A 24,723-nucleotide genomic window follows, 5' to 3' on the forward strand; every position below is an offset into this window, starting at 1 on the left:
ATCCTCCAAAACGATTTTCCTTCACCCTTTCTATTTTTGGTGAATTCGTTTTTGTTGGCTTTAGGACACTTTTCCATGGCTAACCAGTTCTAAAGTGCTTCCCTCTTAAAACATGGTATAATTGACCTGCACCTGATTGGCATATTTAATTTACTTGTAAACTCTTACCATATGGTGCTACATGTACCTAGGGCCTGTAAATGAAATGATGCGTGTTGGCCTGCAGCACCCATTGTGCCACACATCAAAGTAACACTTTAAATCTCATATCAGGCCTGCCACTGAAGCCAGTAGTGCAGTTTTAAACTGCCATTTCCACCTGACCAATACATCTTTTGAAAGGCTTAAACATCCCTCTTTTTAATACTTATAACTCACCTTTAAGGTAGGTCGTAACAGCTCCTAGGTAAGGGTGCATATTATTTGAAAACTAGGACACGTGTCCAGAAATGCCCTGCCAGTAAAAAACTCCTAAAGTCGTTTTTCACTGTGGTATGGCCTATTTCTCCCATTACCAACACCGGGTTATCTTATTAAATTTAATAAGTGCTAAATTTGGATCAGGAGCAGTTAGAGAGTTTATGTTTAGACTCAAATGAATTGTAATTTAAAATCCTCTTTTAACACAGGGTTGGATTTTTAGTTGCAATTCTGAAAATGCCACGTGTAGAAAGATGACATTTTCTTGCTATATCTATTTGTGCCTTCTGATAGTTTCCTGGGTCACATGACTGTGAATGGATCTTCCGTTGTGGTTTGTGTATTTCTCCCAAACTGTGACACTAAGGGGGCGGCATGTGGGCAGGATGGGCCATCCTGGCAGGATAGCTGGGGTGGAGCTGTAAACTGGCCCACTTATACTTCAAATGACCTTCCTCCAGCACAAACAAAGGAACCTAGCACCAGCCCTTTGTCACCCCAGACAGTTTGGAGCCTTACCAGGGGAACAGAGGACCTCTCTAGAACCAGAGGGGTGATGGGTAGGACTGGATGCCCCCCCACTCACAAAGGCTGTCACAGGTATACATATTGGACCCTCAGAACCCTTCTTCTTTACACTCCTGGTCCTATGGAATATTCAGAAGAAGAACTGCCCTGCTGCTGAAAGGCCTGCATTGGTGCTTGGCTGTTTATAAAAATGAGGGCTCACCTGCTCCTTGAAATATAGGGCAGCAGAGTGATCAAGCGATGGGTGTCTGGCCTTTCTTTGTGAACTACAGGGACATAACAAGCTCCAGAGGCCTTGAATCCAGCTTCTGGCCTGTGCTGGAGAGAGCTTAAACCCCAAGTGGTGCCCCATGTTCGGACCCCATGGTGTTCTCCTAGAATGGCCTCCTCCTACCAGAATCCAAAACTTGGGACTTAAAAATGTTTTCATCAAAAAGAACTCTAAGAATCAACAGGAGACCAGTGCCTACCTGCCAGTTGATTCACCTAAGGTGCATCCCTGGTTGTCCTGATTTTGATGTAGCTCTTGCTATGTTCTTCTCCGCAGCAGTGATTTTTCTTCTGCAGGACCTCATGGAGCCCTCTTCGGCTACTGTCGCTGTGTGGATCGGAGCTCCAGAAAAACTTCTAAGTTTGAAGGTAGAAAGCTCCAATGGGCTTGACATCCAGCATTCCATCCATGATGACGACCTTTTAGGCCAGAAAATCCAGATTCCTGGATCTAGGAGTGGGATATAGGCAAATCAAGCTCCTGGTCCCAGTCTGCAAGCATGTCAAAGCTTAAAGGAGTATCTGGCAATGAATGCCTCCCGGGACATGCCAAACATGCTGACTCTTAGCCTATAAACTCTTTCTCTTTTCCTCAAATAATTCACCAATATTGTGAACCTAAAATGTTTTTGGGTGTGTGAGTCAATTTCTTACATGGTCAGCCGCAATGTGATTGGTAGCTGTTGTAAGCTGTAGATGACCTGTGGAGTCCCAACTTTTTACTCTTTTCCCCCTCATTAGCATGTGAGCCGCGTGGCAAGTGAGCCTTGCTCTAATTTTGTAATTTAGATTTTCTTGTTTATGACAGTTTCCTGCCGATACCAATTTTTTAATTCTGTATGTTTTTCTCTCATAATTTCTCTCATATGTTCATCATATTAAAGCATACCTATCTACTCGGTTCTGATTCTTATAGCTCTCCTTTTTCAATTTCGCTTTCCATGAATGTGTCTATAATTGTCTTCATATGCTTGCAGCTCCTACTTTTTTAAGCTAATTTCTGTTTATCAGTCTGGATGTCATTGATTGTACCGGTACTGTGTCTTACAATGGTTCCCTCGGTCTCATCAATGTTGAATTATTTGGCTCTCCTGTCAGCTAATCTATGGAATGCCCCCCCTTCTCTAATATATCTTTAACTCACCCTGACCACTTGTAAAACTTGTCTTCAAGCACACTCCATCTCCTTGACTGTTCTTGAACTTACAACGAGAAGTCACATTATCAACACTTATTACTGTTGGGTTTCCCAAATTCTCTGTAATGCACCTTTGTCTAAAGCACCACATAAATAAAGACATTAAGTGAATGAAATTAAAGAAAATATTATTTATATACGGGCACTGGCAAGGCCACAATGAGGTCACGTTACCGATCATTGGGGAGGCCACTCTGACACGTTCCTGGGGTCACTCGTTGTCTCTGGCAGAAACATTGCAGCTTGGGCCAAACTCTTCCTTTAGGGACGTATTTGTTCTAAGGTGGCATAGATAAGCAAAAACAGATTAAATGATTCCGCAAAAACATAAAGGTAAGACACCTCGTGGGTCAATATGAAATCTGCCAGAACTTCGGGAGGTAAATGAGCTCTAGGAAATTACCAATATCAGGGAATTCCCTGTTTCCATGTGATAAAATCACCCCATCCCCCTGACCGTGGGTGCAGTTTTATTACATCTGAAAAACACGTTTCCCCCTTTCTAAGATGAAAACGGAGGTGGGTTTTCATGCACATTTAGCGCTTTGATTGATCTTGGCAAACCTGATTCGAGTGAACTGTCCCATTTCATCCTGAACCGATATTACAACAGGAGTTGCAATGCACCACCAAGTGGTTCCGAAGTACTGACTTTCAATCGCATTTTCTGTTCAATTTAAAAAGGACCCCGCATTTTATCCTCCCCTTATGCATTTATTTAGACAATTGATCCAGGTTTTAAGAAAGATACCTGCGTTCAAACATTGAACTGATGTTTAAGTTAATATTATGCATAGAATGCCTGTGCCTCTGAGAAGAGTTAAAACACATTTTTATTTAGAGCTTACATCAAGTGACTTTTATGTCAACAGTAAATAATATAATTCTCAATGTTTAAACAGACAAAAAGGTGAAACTAAGGCAGTCTATCCAAAACCACTTTGTAATTGTTAAGTGGTTTTTCGCTGTCTGTTTTTTCTTTAAGACAAAGTTGCAAGTATTTCAACACTGCACACCGATCCGATGCAATGCTCTGTCTTATACTTAACAACATCATGATGAATTATTGTGAAGTTAGTAGGAAAATCGTTTTCCTTAGAAAAATGTCTTTTGGTGTGAAGCTGTATTATGCATTTTCTTGTCACAATGTGATCTATCATCACTTTGAGTGTCCAAATTGCCAATCAGGCCCACACTTACATTACATTGAAACATATTAGAGAGCAGTCTGCTCAACGGAAAGAATGTGCATAAGATCACACATAAAAACTGGAAAGTTAAAGATGATCAAAGTCAATCTGAACAACTTATGATGCTGAGCTGCCATGGGACTCCCAGGGAGAAGCCAGCTCAGTCAGGCAGAAGATTGCATAATGAAAGGGGTTGATGGATAAGTGGCGCGAGCAGGCAAAGGGATATGAAGACGAATGGTTATGGGGGAATATATATGTGAAAGGCAAGATTTATCAGGCGGAATGGTTGATTGAGTGCTCCCAAATGTTATTATAAAGTAATAATCCAGCATTTCATTTTACAGGTCTCTTTTCCAACTCTTTCAGTTAGCATTTGAAGGTAGCCATCATCAATATTAGGTTTATTTTATGGGAGACATGGAATATAAATTTTACATGATCTCTGGGGTGAACCAGGATTATCAGCCAAAGGCAGGTTGTAAAACACCTGGTTTAGGGAAGTTCTCTCTAAAATGTTTTTTGTTGAAAAGACCTTCAACCATTCATTTCTATGGAGCATAGATTCATGTAGGTGCGTGGCTTTAAAGAGTCCCATTTTGAGCAGTTGGGCCTCCATATGCTGTCGACTACAACATACTGCATCTCCCTTTTAGAAAAAAGTATTAAAACCTGGCTGTTTACTTTATGAGATAGTGGCAGTATAATCTGAAGTAATCTATCTGTTTACTATGCAGTTTTGGAACACTACAGCGCCTAGACGCCCATGGGCCCGTGTGCGCATTACACATTATTTTCATTTCATTTTACGGAGATGCCATGCTTCAATTCTTCTGTAGAAAATAAACCGCAGAATGTATTTCTCTTTCGAGGTTTTATGATACAAAGTACACTTAATATTTTGAAGGGCAATGCTGTAATTTTTTAAACAAAGACTAACCAAAAAAAAGCTTTGCAAAAATGTGCAAGGAGTGTACACGACATGTAGGCAGTTTTTAAAATAAATTAAACGTGATAATACACACATTTTTGAAGTGACGTCCTGTTCAAAATACAAACATGAATGCACGCAGTGCATAGCATTGAAAGAAATTGCCTTTTTTCATGGATTTTAGTACACAAGACTTTAAATGGTGGGCAAACACCTTTAGCATCAAAAACACGTTGGAAGCGCCTCAGTTGCTTGTCATGCTCATCACAATTAAAACATGAAGGGCGGTTGTTCAGTCTTTATTTGATGTTCCCTCTTTCATAAATATGTTGTATTTCTTTAGATGGACACGTTCTTATTTTTTGAGTTGGCTATTTGGACTGTGTAACATGATGTGGGATTGTACTGTATTTCGAGAGGGAAACACTCATCTTTCAGCTAATGCTCTTGTAATTCTTAAACTCTCACAATTTATAAAATATAAGTTTACAGATCTTATAAATGCTTGGATATTGACACCTCAAGTAACACTTTTAGGTGGGATATTGTTACATCTTGCTTAAGTCTTGCATTTCCCTTGCTTAGATTTCCCCATTGCCTAGCCACTGTATCTGGTAGAATGTTTGATGACACCTTAGAATGTTTGGTACCTGACTGATCTGTGGAGAGGCAGTTGATGGCAGGCAGGCTGAGCGACAGAAGAACTGCTCCTGGTGGGGTTTTATATTTACATCTACTTATATCTTTATTATTATATTTACCTGGAACTTAACTTCAATAAATCATACCTATTTATATATACTGGATTTAAGGACTTTTATTTGCTACAGATATTTGTCTCGTTAAGAGCAGAGACAGTATTTGTTGATAATGAAAGGTGAAATTGTTGTGTGATCTGCCTTAATACTGCATTCTCTAAAATGACAACAAATGCCTGCCGACACATGGTATTTCCTCTTTGGTCCGCCCTTTTCTACCTCAACCCCTTGCTGCCTTTTGAAGTACTGATGTACCTCTGCTGTTTCTGTAACTTCCATTCACTTACTTTCTTCTTACTCCAGTCTTCAGCCCCTCGGCCGCTCCCTTGCCTCAGCCTGCACAAGCTGCCAAATGACCCTTAACCTCTTCTTTTTGTGTCATTGTTTTGTGTCATTACCTCTACACGTAAGAGGAAGGGTGAAACCTAAGAAAAGTGAGAGGATTGGGGACAGATGACATGATGAAAGGGGTATCATACGTAAACAAGGGCAACCTTCACTTGTTGTTTGTGCTCATCTACTCTCTCCTTTCAGGGCAAAAACCAAATAAAGAGAAATGTAAGGGGTGTGGGCTAAACCGTTCAATAAATACACAGGGCACTGCCTCCAAGACACAACAGTGTTTTCCGTCCAAGCTGATGATCAAGGGCAGTGGCGGCTCCTCCGCTGAGGCAGAGGAGCATCACCCCACAGCTTTTCAGCAGTGTAAGGGAAAAAAATGATAATTACTCAACGTTATCATTTTATGTTTTCCTGTTGCAACAGCTTTGTGGGATGCTCTGCTCATAGAGCAGGGGGAGAAGTGGTTTACACTACCTAAGTGGGCATGAATCGGCTGTCTAGGGCGGTCCAAACAGTCAGGCGCACTTAGCAGGTTCTCCACCCAGGCTGCATTACAGCCTGGGTGGAGAACCTGCCCAAGCTCCCATTGCCTGCCGAGCACTGAACCACTGCGCTCAGACCAATCACAATGCTGCATTGCAGTGTTGTGATTGGCTCAGGAGAGCCTGGGTACTTCCTGCTCCACCCGGAGGGAGAGGCGCAACAAGGAGGACGCAGCTTGGAGGTAAGTGACATTTTATTTTTATTTCCCTCAGTCCCTACCTCTCCCGATCCGTGAAAGACGCCACTGAACAATGGGCTAATTTGCAGCTTTATCATCAACTCTTTGGTGCGGCTGCAAGTTTCCCCATCTATCTATGTAGAGAGACACAACCAGGTGAGGGCAAGCCTACAATGCCTCATGACACGTCCAAACAAAGAGCTGACTGTCACCCCCCTTCCAAAGATGAAAGTGATTGGTCAACAGAGCACAAAACCCCTGAGAGTATATGTGTAGTCAAAACCAGGCAATGGGTGCAGCTGCAGAAGTAAAAAGAAGAGCTCAACACTGACCTCGCTCCTCCATAGGCCACAGACATAAGATTACAGTTGTCAAACAGAGCTATACCTATTAAAGGTCCATCTCGGCTCCCACAACAACAGGATCAGGGTTTGAAGAACTTGAAATGCATGAAGGAAGACCCATCCTTCAATCCACGTAAAAAGCTTCACAACATGGGAAAAGGCTAAAGATTGGATCAGCACCGGAAGTTAAAAAGGAACTAACAATTCTTAGTGCTTTTCCAGATGACAAATCCGAAGACCATAAAGCACTTGGACCAGGAGTTGTGCTTATCCCCAAAGGAGTTTGGTATTCTCCATGAGCCTGGTCTATAATACATTACTTTCAATAATATGTGAAGCACATTAGGGCTTCACAAAGAGGACAGAGCGTGCTTAGTAGCAAACTATGAAAGTTGATTAAAGTTAATGGTTTACAGAAGGCAAAATCGGATTAGTATGAATTAATAATCAAAATGTGCATGCATCAAATATTACGCAGTTAAAATTAAATGAGCGTCCTATAAATAAAAGGATGATCCAGCATGGGGCCACATCAAAAGGGAAGAACAAAGAAAAATCAGTACTGCCTCTGAGAAAGTACTCTAAAATCTACTATTCTGCTCTGTTATTCTCACCTGAACTAAAGACACACAAGCTCTAACATTTTACACACCTACTGGCAGTTCTCATATGACTGTCCAATCATGCTAAAGAGAAATGATACAATTACATACTCAATAGGATCTTAAGATTCCTAACAATACGAGCTTCTCTCTACATCCTTCAAACGTACACTATCTGTAACTAGATGAGATACATTGACTAGTCTGCACACTGCAGGCATCTCTTGATAGCGCTATTCATTAAAACAATCTTCAAATACCACCAAGAAAATAAAATATTTCTTCACATAGGAAAAAAAGACTTGTCTGTACATATATGGTGGGCATGGATAATTTTCTCCGGAAGAGGAGCCAATTTAGCTCTTACAGGTGTTATCCATTACGCTTCTAACTATCATTTATTTCGGAAACCAATTGACGATTATATAGCTTTACAGTCATAACTACTCCTAGTCTGTTGAATATTTAGTGCTCATAAAGCTATTTTTGTTATAGATAGGTATTTCAAGATTTATTATAGTTCTTACGATTCGTTCTTTTTCTTTCTTTTAAATTGATATTTACTGTCTTTTCTTTTCTATCTTTACTTCTTCTGCATTATATATTTCTATTTATTGGTGCTTAAAAATTGCTTACCTAGTATCAAACTGTTTTATAACGGTTAGATAATTCACTGGTTATCAATCTAGGAATTATTTGTACCTTTTTCCGATGCTCTTTTTTGTATGGTCTTGTCCATTTATGATCCAAAATCAATAAAAAAATGGAACAAGAGCTTCAACTTACCTCCATATAAAATGCTCATGTGTCAGAGAACAAAATAGAAAAAATATTAGTGCATTTTGAAATTCAGGCCTACGTTAGCTATAATCAATCTAAATGTGAATAAATATAATGTGTCTCTATAAATAGAATCAGCATTCTGTGTTATTGTCATGTTAGTGCCAACATTTAATAAAAGAAACTTCACCACATTCATGCAGCCCTTCAGGCCTTGCTTAACATCTGGGATGGACCAGGTTAAAATAAAACATATGCCACTTTACAGACCACAGCCCTGAAACTCTCATGAAAAAGATTGATCACCTATGACCCCAAGGAGGCTAAAGGATGAGGCCCCATACAACATACATGTGCGTAAAAACTCGGTGACAATATCACAATTCAAATGGTGGTGCTGAGTTATGTTATGTTAGCATGTTTTGTATAGCGCACTACTGCCTCAGCAAAGAGGCGTCCCAGTGCAAATGTGTTTGCAAATGACACATAAATGATGGACGAATGCGGAACAAATCAAACATTCACCCCCAGTCAAGAGATCTGGATTATATCCACTGTTTATTTGCCCACCAAGCCACCCCAGTTCAAACCCAGTCATACGGAAGGGTTTGCTGCACCACAAAGGGACATCAAGAGTCATCATCTGTAAAGGAATGTAAATATGTTTGTATTTGTATAGCGCCTTCTACCCAGAGGTCTCGTAGCGCTGTATTCATACCGCTGTGGAACCCTTCCTGGCTTTCCTGTGAGATGTCCACTCCTGGGCACCCCCAAGGTGAAACCAGGCATCCAAGCGCTGCTGGGGGTGTTGCGGGGATTAAGCAAGCTATTGCCCAGAGTCACAGAGTGGGACCCATGATTAGACTAGGCACCGAGGCGAGAATTATCAAGTCCGGGGAGATTGAGTCCAAGAGCCGCCAAGGCGGGAATTGAACCCTGGTCCCGGACCAGACCTCTGTATCAAGGTCTGCCGCTCTACCCATTGAGCCACGCTTCACCACTATGTAACCTACTTCAAGAAGTGAATACCAATTTAGACACTTTATTATTATTATTTTTTTTTAATAATAATAAAATAATTTAAAAAATTAGACACTTCTAGACATATCTCAGGAGTTAGTTTGTTCCATTCAATGGGTGCCAGAAAAGAGAAAGAGCGACAACTTTTCCTTGAGCAAATAATCCTTGGCACCACAACCAAGGCCAACTGAGAGGAAGAAAGCTCCCTGGTAGACATGTAAAACTGTTCTTTAGACTTTACTTGTTGGGGGCTTACATGAGATAAGGGTCTATGGGTCAAGACAAGTCCCTTAAACAGGATCCATTTATTGACTGGAAGCCAATGCAGAGAATGTAAATAAGGTGAGACTGCAGTTTTAAAAGGGAGCTTAGGAAGAAATCATGCAGCTGCATTTTCTACTACCTGGAGCCTTTTAACCAGAAAGTCAGGCAGGCATAAGTAGAGAGCATTAGCACAATCCAACCTAGTAGTGATTAAGGCCTGAACCTGCGTTTTCTTAGCAAGTAAGGAAAGAAAATGCAAAAACATTGAATAATGTACTAAGAAGCCCAAAAGCAAGTCCCCATCAATGCCACAAACTCAGGCTGAAAGGAAAGCTAGTTATCAAACTTAATCCCATCATTTTTGACCACCTCAGTGAGAGAAGTCAAATGGGAAGCACAATCAGGCAAGCACTTGGTTCAGTCCAAAGGAGGTGCCAGACCAAAAAGGAGGACCTTTGTCTTATCTGCATTACACATAATATAATTCTGCCACATCCAAATGAAACTGCTCTAATTCACAATTTTTTAAGGGGTGAGTCAATCTCTTAACCGTTATTGATAGAGAACAGCAGCTGCATGTCGTTGGGGTATTAATTATCTTTTCTCCAAAGGATTATACAAGCTGTGTCAAGGGAGTCATATAGAGAATAAGAAGTGTAGGGCTCAAGACAGAGCCCTGTGGCACCGCTACTACTAGAGCCTTCGTACCTGAAGAGAAAGGGAGCGTCAAGACCTCTTGGCCTCTATTCTCCAAAAATGATTGCCATCTAAACCAATAGCCTGTTGGCGGTGAAGAATCACAGAATGTGATACTGTATCAAATGCCGCAGAAAGATCCAATAATATCAGCACAACCTTGCCACCTATATCAAGAGTACCTTTAATGTGTTTTGTCACCTACAAAAGAACAGTGTAGATGCTCAGATTGTGTCACACATATTGGCAGAAGAAAGGTTAGATTTTATTTTATTAATCTAATCTTGAAAGAAGATAGCTACTTCCCACACTATTGTAAAGAAGGAGACAGTCTTCTATCACAAGCAGTGGGTGCAAGTTTTTTTTTTACAATCTTGAATATGTCCCAAAGCTTTTTCTCTGTAGCCTCAACTTCCCCGCCCCCCAAAAAGGATTTCTTCGTGGCTCTAACTAGAGCATGGTTATTTTTAACAGGGCCGGCCAATAGCAGGTTTATCTTTTTCATTGTAATGTCTGGACCAGTGTCTCTAAGCCCTTTTATAGAATGTTATTTCTGTGGCTAGGGCTTTAGAGAGCCAAGGTGGCTTCGAAAAGCCTCTTTTACATGATATGCACACTGTGATAGAAGACAATCTATCTATGCCCCGGTGGAGCCAATTATCAACAGTATTAGCATCCATCTTGGTATAGCCTAGTAACTCTGGAGTGGACGCCTATGTTTGATCTATGTTTCTGCAAAACACCTAGATCTGGTTGGAGTAAAGCACCCAAGATTTATTATCCGCCTCCTCAGTTATTTACCTCTTCACAAACAGTACATTAAGCTTGAGGTAAAAAGGTTTTATTCAAGGTGGTACAGGATTAATAAACAGAAATTAATCTGGCTGCACCCATTTTTTTATTATGGTGGGTGCCTTTATAAAAAGGACCCTGGAACGATTTAGGAAGTAGATGATGAACCTGACATGTCACTCCAACAAGATCAATATTCACTAAGGTGAGCCAGTGATGTGAAGGGTTCCCTAAGACGAGGGAATCACTGTCATCCTGCCACATATCTGACAATAGAAAATGAGTTATACCAACCATTCCTCCAAGGCTAAGCACTGACTATAGACCATTCAATGAATGCCTTCCACTCCACATATAAGGGTTTTGGGTAGGGAAACAGGAGGGGATACTGCACCCCCTATGGGAACTAAGGGACGTTGTCCTCTCCTAAAGGAAGTCAGGGGGTTTCTAGTGCACATACAGCGAGCCCAGTAAATGTCTCATTCCCTGTACGTGCCAATGCTCCTTTATCCATAGTTTCTGTAGTTACATTTAATGGGTGCTTTGACTGACTGGTCCTGCCCTCAAAGGAGATTCAGGTCCCCAGCAAAATCGTCACAACAAATCCACTCATCACAGGTTAACTAAGTCCTGAAAAGGAAGTGGATGCTAAGAGGGTTGTACATAACAGAACAATAAGCAGGGGCTAGATGAACATAACACAACAAAACACAGATTACACCTTGACCAGGATACATTTGACATCGTATAATTTGTGTTACACCACTATTAATGCACATTTTTTCACCATCCCATAGCTTATATATAGAGCACAGGTTGTGTATTTAAAGGACGTGTCTGTTGTACATAGTTAAACCAAATGAATCATATGTATGCTATGTCCAGCAAGCACGGTACTGCAATCCTGTCAAGCAACTGTTTGCTTCTGTTCAATGGGAATTTCTGAATGTAAGCATTGAAGCCATTTTATATAATGCTGCCAATTAGAAGTCAGAATGATATTATATGAAAAGGAATGAGACACTATGAGACTACAGTGCCCAGTAAGGTTATTGGCAATTGGAATAGGGTACAATCATTAGGTAAGCAGATATTTTATCTCTAAGATGGGATTGTATAAATGCAGCAGAGAGATTTCAACTGTACAGAACAGCAAATGGTGGCACCTAACTCTGTGGCCACAATAAATAACAACTTTAACAGTGACACAAGAATGTTCCATGGTACCACGCACACTCATCTCATTAAAATTTCGAGCTGCTACAAAAAGTAGTACAACCGTTGGAAATTCACAAGGGCTATGTTGGCCATATATTCAAATAATGCACTCAATATCAAAAGAAATAGGTAAACATAGCATGCTCACCCGTTTCTGTACCTCCTATTAGATGTGCTACTTCCATAAACTGAAAGAGGACAGATGTAGCTAGAGAGGCAGAATTGGTTGGCATAGGGTAGAGAACAGAAGGCAGCAGTGAAACCCCAGCATAAGGGTGCTTTTCTCCTCTTCACAACTCATTAAAGGCTATCAACCATTTGATTGTCACTAAGTGGCGTGGTGTAACCCTACTCTCCACTTTGCTCGTGTCCAAGTATAACAACGCACATTTGCTCAGAGTGAGTACAGCAATGCTGCAGAGGGACCAGTTATTTAAAATGTGATGTAGAATTGAAGAAATATAAACCTCCTAAGGGGTTCACATGTACACCTGGTTCTTTTAAACCAACAAAGAATAGATTGGCACAGAAGCTGTAATATCAAGAAAACATATATTTATTATCCTCAGATGAGGGAGAGTATGTCACACAGTACCCTAAGGCCACTGTAGGAAGCAGTCTAAGGAGTACAGAGAACAGGGTCCTTATATATGCATAGGTTACATTAGTCAGCATAAAACCAAGGGGAGGTCCTGGCACATACCAGCATGCAAAATGACTAATATGGGTAAACAAAATTTGCTTGCTCAACAAAGTGGGAAGAGAGACATTTCTCCTTACATCAGCAAAAATAGCCTAACAGTTCTATACCAGGAGCAAGTGCATTCTACTAGCTAGGCCCCTCTGAGCATGTACAAGGCTCTGGAAGAGGGAAACAGCACATGGCAAGCATATGGCTAACTAAAATGGCTGCCAAGTACAAAATGGCTTTCAGCTCATGCTAACAGCGATCAAGGCAATCTTTATCAGGATAAACCATCCCCACTGATTATCTTTATTCAATTACAATATTCGCTCAATCTTTGACATCTTTTGCCGCAGACCGACACCCCTTTGATCATACGAGAATGTGTTTCTAATTTTGATTCCAGGATTAATAAATGTGGTTAGCGACAAAATGGTATCCAAAATCAAATTTTGCGTGAAACACTGAAATCCGTACCTACCTATTTTGCTTGTGTTAAATTTTGAATCATGGATTACTGTTCCATTATCCAACAATAGTAAGCCAATGAAATTACATTGTTGCAGTGTCCCCTTACACCTACACCACAGTTCTGCCCAAAAAAGCACTAACGTTCCACCATCAGAAACCAGCACTTTCCATGAGATAGGGGAACCACACTCTGTAAATCAGTGATGTTCCTGCTCTGCCAAACTCGAAATTTGACCTTTTCTATCCTACCAATTGATAATCAAATCGGAGTTACCACTACCTGCAAGCCTGGGTTACTGGGTAAAGCCCTTGCCCCACACATTATTAACTCCACCTTTTCAATAAAATAATGTGTAAAACTGATTTATATACTTTTGGTAAAAGAGAAAAAGACAATGTAATGTAATGTAAAATACATTTCTAAAGCGCTACTTTCACTCCAGTGGCGCTCACCCAACCCAGATGAAGGGGTTGGAGGGAAAAGGAATGATTTGCACACTACACCACATATTACACCAACGCCCTACAAGCCGTATCAGATAGAGAGAAGACCCAAGTTTTTAGTGCCTTTCTGAAATGGGTTTCTTGGGACAGTGATCGTAAAAAGGGTGGGACCTTATTCCAGGCTTTGGTGCCTAGTACAAAAAGGGATTTACCACCTTTTGTTACCAGCTTAAAACGAGGAATTGTGAGTAAATTCTGACTAGCAGACCTCAAACCGCGTGTGGGGTGATATCTTTTAAAACCATTGCATAGGTACTTTGGACCTTGCTGATGGAATGCCCTAAAGGTAATTAAGAGAATCTTAAATAAGATTCTTTTACCTATTGGTAGCCAGTGGAGTGTGTTAAGTGCTGCTGAGGCTGAAGACCTGCGAGGCCAGCGTAGTACAAGGCGGGCCGCTGCATTTTGGACCATTTGTAACCTGTGGAGAACGGTTTTGTTAGCTCCAGCATATAAGCCGTTACAATAGTCCAACCTGGAGTTTATTAAGGCCATTGCAACTGTTTTTCTGGCCGATAGCGGGAGAAGATCGAAGAACTTCCTCAAGGCTTTTATAATCTGGAAGCACGTCCCAGCTACAGCCACTGCTTGATGTTTAAAAGACAGCTTGTCGTCAAATTTGATCCCCAAGTTGCGAGCAGATGTAATTCTGTTGGGAGGGGCTTGTGCATCCACAGGCCAATACATTTTTGGGGAGAACAGATTATGACTCCCAAATGGCAAAATTTCTGTTTTTCCAGCGTTACATTTTAAATGATTGTTGGTCATCCATTTAAAAGTTGCTGTTAGACATTCCTTGAGATCTTCTTCGGCGCCTGGCCGTTCCCTGTCCAACACCAGGATGAGTGGGGTGTCGTCAGCATATGATATTGAACTGATCTGAAATGATGCGATCAGTTCCACTAGGGGTACCATGTACAGGTTAAAAAGTACAGGACTTAAACTTGAGCCCTGAGGGACCCCTGAGCTGACGACCTTTGCTTCAGACAGGTATTGACCCAACACTGTGACTTGGCGTCTATTGCTAAAGAAATTCCTGAGCCAAGCCAAGACCTGCCCCCCTACCCCTGCGGCAGCCAACCGGTCCACTAAGATGTTATGTGAGACCGTATCGAAGGCCGCCGACAGGTCGAGTAGGATTAGGACAGCCTTCTCTCCCTGGTCCATGGCTGCTCGTAGGGTCTCTGCTGTAAAATGCAGGGCCGTCTTGCTAGAATGTTCTGACCAAAACCCTGACTGGTTTGGGTGGAGAATGTTATTCTTCTCTAGGAAGCTCGTCAGTTGACTATTCACGAACTTTTCTGCCAGTTTGAACAGCACAGGAAGCAGGGAGATAGGGTGCAGGTTGGATAGAATGGTAGGGTCAGCTAGTGCCTTTTTTTGGAGAGGCTTGACAGCTGCAAGCTTCCAATCATTGGGAATGTCTGCCATGGCTAGAGATGAGTTAATAATCCTATTAATTATAGGGTTAACCAACTCTACTAGGGTCTGTAACACTAGAGGGGGACAGGGGTCAAAAGGGAATCCAGATTTGCTGGCCAAAATAGCCTTAGAGGTGTCTTCAAGAGATATCGGGGCGAAGTCCTCCAGACGGGCAGAGGTCTTCATCTCCCCTATCTGTTCAGGGACCACCGACATAGTTGGTCCTGCAGGGAAGGTCTTCAAGATGGTAAGGATCTTGTTGTCAAAATAGTCAGATATCGCGTTGCAAAGATCTTGAGACGGAGGAATCTCCTGCGATAGAGCTGATGGATTCATAAAGTCCTTTACAATCTTGAAGATTTCTTTTTGTCCCTGGCCTGCCGAGGAAAGGGCCTGTAAATAATGGGCTTTCTTAGCAGATTTTATTCCAGCGTGATAGTTCGGTCTCGCTGGCCTATAGGTGTTACGGGCGGTGGCATCATAGTTTCTACGCCACCTCCGTTCTAGTGCTCTTACCTCTCCCAGTTCTAATTTCAAGGCCAGTGAGAACCACGTGGCAATTTTTTTGGTCTTAGTGGTTCTTGAGTTATTATTTCTAATTGAGCTTAACAGGGCCCCCGCTCTAGTAATCCAGTCGCAGAAGGTCTGATTATCTGCAGAGGTATAGACGGATGGAACCGGTAAACTGGCTTTTAGTTGTTCTACAACATCGGGTCTGCTGGGTTTGAATTTTCCAGTTAGGAGCGGGTTTAACATCGGGATTTTTAATATTTTTTATAGAGGTGGTATTAGATGGAGGATTCAGTACGATCTGAAAAGGGATAAAAAAGTGATCGGTCCAGGTCTGGGGGCAGGGGGATTGAACTCTCAGTCTAGTGGAATTAGAGCAAATACAGTCCAATAGATGTCCCGCCAGATGAGTGGGTTCCCGATTCAAAAGCGTAAGTCCTAGCACATCGATGATGTCCATAAAGCAACCCACTCCAGGTTCTTTAGGGGAGTCTAATTGCAGGTTTAGGTCACCCAATACAGTAAAGGGGGAGAATCTAAGTGCTAGTTCGCTCAGTACATCGCCCACAGTTTCCAGGAACTTTGTTGGAGGTCCCGGAGGGCGATAGATAAGGGCGCCAGAGAAGGTGAGGGAATCATGGATGCCCAAAGAAAATGCTAGTGCCTCGGCCCTTTAATATCTACCAATTCTTGAGTAGAGCACTAAAGAGAATTACGGTAGATAATAGCGAGGCCCCCTCCCCGTATTTCGGGTCTATCCAAACGTTGGATGAGAAAGTTCTACGGGAGGGCAATGGCTAAATCGGGATTACACCAGGGTTTTAGCCACGTTTCTGTGATCAAGAGCCAGTCAAGATTGGTCTCCACAATGAGATCATTAATGTTCTGGGCATTCTTGGAGAGGGATCGTGCATTAATTAATCCACCCCGAAGAACTGGGGAATATGCGGATGTTTTCAGGGAAGACTCAGGGGTCAGCGTGAGCTGACATTGACTACAACAAACCAGGCCATGCCAATTTTCAGGATGTAACACATCATGGCAAGGAACATGGGACCCCTTATGAGACAACAAAAATTCCCTAGCCATACCTGAATGAGGGTGGGTGAATGGCAGTGGTCGCACAGAGTATCCCACCTCCGACGCCTCCTTAGCACGGACGGGCGCAGACGGGCAGGACTCTGGCTCGACTCCGTCGCGAGTCGGGCGCCCCCGCTGCACGTCACCGCTGCGCGAGAGGTGGGAGGATTAAATATAGGCTCACCTGGCCGTCCGCCTGAGCACTAGAGCGCTCAGCCCGATGGCACCATGAGAGCTCCCCGACTACCCCCAAGATGGTGGCAAAACGCCACGAACAGCAGCCACAACCACAATTCTGTCTGCTCTAAACAGCGGTGGGGACACAATTACTGTGCGAGTGTGTGGGCAAAGTGATATTCTAAAATCAAGGGCAGACTAAACAATATTAAAAGAAAATACAATAATGCGGTAAGATTTTTTAAAAGACGCTGATAAGTCCTGCTGCACGCTCGCTTAAGCGCTGGTAGGTTATAGTGCGCCGCAAGTACAAAGACAGCCTTTCCCTGGACCGGGCTTGCCAAAGTGGTCGCCTTAAAAAGAGGCTCACCTGGCCGTCCTCCTGAGCACTAGAGCGCTCAGCCCGTTGGCACCACGAGAGCTCCCCGACTACCCCCGACTACAATGTGTTAGTTGTATCAATAAACTTCTTTAATCTTATGTTCAGGGCTTGATGTATAGCTAGATAATACTGACAGCACAGGATACACCTCCTTTGGTATGGTACTCTAATGTTGACTTAATAGGTGTGGTTTTTTGGTTCGATCTGTAAGATCACAATTTAAACTGAACAAAATAGCAAGTGAGGGTTAACAACATTCATTTAGACCAGAAGACTTCCAGTTATGTTGCTCTTTCTGGAGATTTCCCTGATATGCCTATCAAATATTTTACACTATTTTTGTTTTATTTGTTTTCGTACACATTTGTATCATTTTCTCATGCATTTGTGTGAATATTTACAATTTATTTGTTTTGTATTTTATAAAGCACTCCTCTACCAAGAAGGTGACAGACTTTTTTAGTGACATATTGTAGAGACCTATTTAAATGGGATGCATACAATATTGAAACACAAACATATCAGAAAATAAATATCAATAAAAATATTGACTTGCTATACTCAACTAGTAAAAGCTCAAATATCGAGAACACATATATCATTGTTAAAGATATAGACTTTGACCTATATCGAAAACAGAAATAACAAAATCTAAAATATTGTTATCTTTAAATAAGCATATAATATGTAAAACATATCGATTTACACAATATCGACTACACTAATACTGGCTAAATAAAAAAAGTAATTAAGAAAAATTTAAGAAAAATCACTTCTTAAACAGGAAAATCAAAAAACCTAAAAATGTTTACACACGTCTTTAAATTAAATATGTTACATCAACAAAATATTCAACATTCACCCAAATACATTATATGCCTAAAATCATAACAATACAACCCAAAAAAGAAATTGTCATAACCTGTAAACATTTAAACAAAAATCTAAATTATAAATATATATATATATGTATATATAAATATAGACATACCAACCAACCCACTGGGGTAAAAACTGTTTTACAAGAAATGCTCTTAAAGACAGACTCACTAAAGTGTTATTTTGTTTCAGGCACTACAAGAACCATAAGGCTTAGACACTCGCAACGCCCACTGGGGCAGGTTCTGAGGAAATATAAAGCCTTTGGAACACGCTGTCTTTAAAAGAACATTTGCACGCCACTGATGAAAGGAATCAATTTCCTGAAACGCGTCTGGCCATGCTGCAATACGGATGTTCGGCTAACGCTTGTGCCTGAGTGTGAGCTTTCAACAATAAAATTGGAATATTTCCTGCTTGAGGCCTTTTTCCTTTGGGGCTACCTTTCTGATTTAATGTTAGCGGCTGAGCCCAGCTGCGGAAGGAGGCCCGCCACTAACAATGGACCCGTGCAGGCATCAGGTTGGTGTTTGCATACAACGGGCGGCAGCTTCAAGTTGAAAGCTACGAAACGTGCCGGGCACATGTGCGCTAGCCTGCACCAACCCACTGGGGTAAAAACTGTTTTACAAGAAATGCTCTTAAAGACAGACTCACTGAAGTGTTATTTTGTTTCAGGCTCTACAAGAACCATAAGGCTTAGACACTGGCAACGCCCACTGGGGCAGGTTCTGAGGAAATATAAAGCGCATGGAACACGCTGTCTTTAAAAGAACATTTGCACGCCACTGATGAAAGGAATCAACTTCCTGAAACGCGTCTGGCCATGCTGCAATACGGATGTTCGGCTAACGCTTGTGCCTGAGTGTGAGCTTTCAACAATAAAATTGGAATATTTCCTGCTGGAGGCCTTTTTCCTTTGGGGCTACCGTTCTGATTTAATATAAATAAACATTGTTTCCTGCAATAAATGGAAAGCAAAAAGAAACCGACTTGGGGTGGCTCCCTTTCAGCAGGCAACCTTTGTTGAATGTGTTTATGCGGGCCCGCCTGAGCCGCAAGGGATGCCCCGCCATACCTTGGTGTGGTCTGGCTGCTGCGCCAACCGGCGTCGCAGCGTACAGTCCAAGCCTGCTGATTGCGGGAAGGTGAGACACATGACAAACAGCGAGACAAGTCATCGCAACCCACTTGGGGATTTTATTTGCACATGAGACAGCAAGTGTGTGGTAACTCACCAGAGAAAGACAGAAGGCACTACAGTTACCATAAGGCCACGCGAGTGACCACGCCCAACCGGGTGGGGATTAGAACATTTAATTGGTGCCCCAAAACTTCCACAACACTTGCTTGCAGCCCATGAAGAAGTATGGACAGTACGAAACGCGTCGGCAGCAACTACTTTGTGCGAGGCAGTTCAGTTGTTTCGAACATTGTTTCCTGCAATAAATGGGCAGCGAAAAGAAACCGACTTGGGGTAGCTCCCTTTCAGCAGGCAACCTTTGTTGAATGTGTTTATGCGGCCCCGCCTGAGCCGCGAGGGATGCCCCGCCATACCTTGGTGTGGTCTGGCTGCTGCGCCAATCGGCGTCGCAGCGTACAGTCCAAGTCTGCTGATTGCCGGAAGGTGAGACACATGACGAACAGCGAGACAAGTCATCGCAGCCCACTGGGGATTTTATTTGCACATGAGACAGCAAGTGTGTGGTAACTCACCAGAGAAAGACAGAAGGCACTACAGTTACCATAAGGCCACGCGAGTGACCACGCCCAACCGGGCGGGGATTAGAACATTTAACTGGTGCCCCAAAACTTCCACAACACTTGTTTGCAGCCCATGAAGAAGTACGGACAGTATGAAACGCGTCGGCAGCAACTACTTTGTGCGAGGCAGTTCAGATGTTTAGAACATTGTTTCCTGCAATAAATGGACAGCGAAAAGAAACCGACTTGGGGTGGCTCCCTTTCAGCAGGCAACCTTTGTTGAATGTGTTTATGCGGCCCCACCTGAGCCGCGAGGGATGCCCCGCCATACCTTGGTGTGGTCTGGCTGCTGCGCCAACCAGCGTCGCAGCGTACAGTCCAAGTCTGCTGATTGCGGGAAGGTGAGACACATGACGAACAGCGAGACAAGTCATCGCAACCCACTGGGGATTTTATTTGCACATGAGACAGCAAGTGTGTGGTAACTCACCAGAGAAAGACAGAAGGCACTACAGTTACCATAAGGCCACCGAGTGACCAGGCCCAACCGGCCGGGGATTAGAACATTTAATTGGTGCCCCAAAACTTCCACAACACTTGTTTGCAGCCCATGAAGAAGTACGGACAGTACGAAACGCGTCGGCAGCAACTACTTTGTGCGAGGCAGTTCAGTTGTTTCGAACATTGTTTCCTGCAATAAATGGACAGCGAAAAGAAACCAACTTGGGGTGGCTCCCTTTCAGCAGGCAACCTTTGTTGAATGTGTTTATGCGGCCCCGCCTGAGCCGCGAGGGATGCCCCGCCATACCTTGGTGTGGTCTGGCTGCTGCGCCAACCAGCGTCGCAGCGTACAGTCCAAGTCTGCTGATTGCGGGAAGGTGAGACACATGACGAACAGCGAGACAAGTCATCGCAACCCACTGGGGATTTTATTTGCACATGAGACAGCAAGTGTGTGGTAACTCACCAGAGAAAGACAGAAGGCACTACAGTTACCATAAGGCCACGCGAGTGACCACGCCCAACCGGGCGGGGATTAGAACATTTAATTGGTGCCCCAAAACTTCCACAACACTTGTTTGCAGCCCATGAAGAAGTACGGACAGTACGAAACACGTCGGCAGCAACTACTTTGTGCGAGACAGTTCAGTTGTTTCGAACATTGTTTCCTGCAATAAATGTACAGCGAAAAGAAACCGACTTGGGGTGGCTCCCTTTCAGCAGGCAACCTTTGTTGAATGTGTTTATGCGGCCCCGCATGTGCCACGAGGGATGCCCCGCCAAACCTTGGTGTGGTCTGGCTGCTGCGCCAACCGGCGTCGCAGCGTACAGTCCAAGTCTGCTGATTGCGGGAAGGTGAAACACATGACGAACAGCGAGACAAGTCATCGCAACCCACTGGGGATTTTATTTGCACATGAGACAGCAAGTGTGTGGTAACTCACCAGAGCAAGACAGAAGGCACTACAGTTACCATAAGGCCACGCGAGTGACCACGCCCAACCGGGTGGGGATTAGAACATTTAATTGGTGCTCCAAAACTTCCACAACACTTGTTTGCAGCCCATGAAGAAGTACGGATAGTACGAAATGCGTCGGCAGCAACTACTTTGTGCGAGGCAGTTCAGTTGTTTAGAACATTGTTTCCTGCAATAAATGGACAGCAAAAAGAAACCGACTTGGGGTGGGTCCCTTTCAGCAGGCAACCTTTGTTGAATATATATATATTCACTGAAAAAACCATAGGTTATAGACCATATATAGTTAGGGATTCGCATTTACAAAACCTTAATTTACTCGCACAAAACCATAGAAATTCGCATATATAGTTAGTTGCAATAACTATATATCGCGCACCCGCAATCCACTGCTGATGATGTCACATATTACATCATTCATGACATGGTCAGTGACATCACTGATGACATCACTGATGACATCATCCAGTGATTGTATGTTTCTGTAAAGTTAAAATATGTCTTACATATTGAAGAATGAGTGGATGTATAAGTGTCTAGATGAAGGATTTAGTAGGTGCATGACTGACTGTATGAGAGAGTGATTAAATGTGTCTCACTGAGTGCATGGGTTAGTGACTAAACTGTCTTAATTTGTGCATCATTATGTCTGTTGTTCTGTAAACTGCTGCATGTGTTAATCAGTAGCTATATGAGTAACTATATGGGTTATTGATTGGTTGCCCAAGTATTTGTATGGGAGACTGAGTATGTGTGTGGGTGGCTGGGAGGTGTATGACTCTGTGCATAGATGTGTGAGCAGTTGATTCACTAGATGTATGGGTTCAAAACTGCATGTGGAAACAGCTGTATGGGCGGTTGACTGTGTGCATGAGTGTATTGGTGAGTGAATGGATATCTCAGTGCTACATGTCAAAGTAAGTACATATGTAAAACACAGTACATGTGAGAGTTGACATATATAAATAACTGTGCATAAGAGCCAGTGAATGTGAGAGTGGCTGTATGAATCATTGTGAACTTGTATCAGGGATTGTATAAGAGAGTAAATATGTGTTAGAATATGTTTGAATTAGTAAGGTGTGTATAACTGTATAGTTGAGGAAATGGAGGAGAGATTGATTCTTTTCATGACTGACTAGATGTATGAGTAACTCCATGGATGAGTGACAATCTGTGAGTGTCTGTTTACACTGATTGTATCTAAGGTTATATTAGAGTCTGAAGAGGTTCATCGTATTATCACATGAATGATATTATCAGTGATGTGATCAGTAATGTCAAATGAGATGTCATCAGTGATGTCATCAGTGATGTCATTTGAGATGTCATCAGTGATGTCACTGACCATGTCATGAATGATGTAATATGTGACATCATCAGCAGTGGATTGCGGGTGCGTGATATATAGTAATTTCAACTAACTATATATGCGAATTTCTATGGTTTTGTGCGAGTAAATTAAGGTTTTGTAAATGCGAATCCCTAACTATATATGGTCTATAACCTATGGTTTTTTCAGTGAATTTCAATGGTTTTTTAATAGCAAATATCAAAAGCTGTAAAATGTCAAGTACGTGGTAGGTAAAAACATTTTCGTATTTATGCACGCTGATGTGCTTTGAACGCTGCCCCCCCCTCCTCTTTTCTTTTAGGAGTATTCTCTCTTTGCAGATAGTGAAGGGTAGGTAACGTAAGCCTTTGCCCCCGTTGTAACCCGTCGTGCCTGCTTCCCTCTACATTTGATTGATTGTTATCCAAGCATTTACTGTTTTAGAATTGGGTGCTCTCATGCTGACGCCAGCTTCAATCTGAAACATCCAGAAACACTGTAGACTACCAATTCAATCAGTTCCGGTGGAGCCCCAACGTGACCCGGTAGAAAAGAACTTGCCCTCCCCTCTTTGATTGATTGTTCTTGTTGCCTGTCCCTTCTCTTGTCATTTAACAGAACTTTTTGGACTGCTGAAAGGGGTTGTATTCCGACCGCTGGTTGATGGAGACATTTTGACTATATTCTGGACCTGCGTTGTCGCGTAATGCGTCATATGACGCGCCGCGTTAGCGCACCCGGAAGTGCTCCGGTGCGCAAGGCGCAGCTTCCCGGAAACGATCCAGAGCGCGGCGCGCAGCGCGTAACGTAAGCATAACAGGTCATGTGACTTGTTAATATAACTTTTCATTGGTTCATTTTACTTTTGTTATTCTAATGATGAAAGGCTTGGTTATATGACCTAAAAATAACGCTTTTCATTGCTTTCGAACATTTTTTTTTTCCCAAATGATGAAAGCCCCACCTTTTTTTTCTCACTCTGACTTGTAAAGCAAAGGACCCAGATGCATTTACAGTTTACCACTAACAATGTTCCAGGCTAATGTATTTTCCCGGGAAATTTACAACTGTCCTGCAAGTAAAATATTCCTATTTCGAGAAAAAGGGCGTTTCTTCGTCCCATGAGGGAGCCGTTGAACAAAAGAGGCTCGGCCTGCTGTCTTAGTCGCTGATAGGCATGAATATAGGATTCTTATCGATCACTTTATGTTGCAGGAGTAGAAAACACAACAGCCCTTGACCATTTATCTTTACTGCGTTCCTGCGTATTATACCTTTTAACCGTCATGTAATCAGGCTGCTTTATATCACTTGCCTTTTACTGATTCGAAAACAGTGGCTATTATTCAAAACTTTACCAATCTAGGTACTAATACCATGTTTAGTTTTAAAACATGGTATTAGTGAAAATGTCAGTATACAAATACGGGCCTATAACCACGTGGGCCGGCCACAGAGCAAACTGGAATCGTATATGATGAGGGAACATTTACACTGTAGAAGAACGTAACGGGCGGGCCATTAGGTTGCAAGAACTAAGGTGTCTAACAGTTGCGGAATCGGTGGACGTACATTTTATAATTAAAGTACGACAGGGCCAGTTACAATAAAATTATGTAGATATACATTTGCGGGCAAGTACCATAGGTGACGTTAATTCGAACTTTCAATAGTACAGTAATCAATAACACATCAGAACTTAATATCAATAGGGATATCAAAATGTTCAATCAATTCTCGTCCCTGCCCGCCATGTGCTTCAAAACTGCATACGTATCTCGTGATATCAAGATTGGGCAACCAGTACACAACAAGGAGTTACGAGTCCCATTTATACCGGCGTCATTTTGGGCGCGGCCGAGCAGGTCCAGGATATAGTTAAAATGTCTCCACCAACCAGCGGTCGGACCAGAACCATTTTCGGCAGTCCAAAAATGTTCCGTTAAATGACAACAGAAGAAATAGGCAACAAGAACAATCAGTCAAAAGAGGGGACGCTTTCGGGAATGGGGCCCATGCCCTAG

Source organism: Lissotriton vulgaris, unplaced genomic scaffold (assembly GCF_964263255.1).
Source record: "Lissotriton vulgaris unplaced genomic scaffold, aLisVul1.2 SCAFFOLD_765, whole genome shotgun sequence".
In the NCBI taxonomy this organism is placed as follows: Eukaryota; Metazoa; Chordata; class Amphibia; order Caudata; family Salamandridae; genus Lissotriton; species Lissotriton vulgaris.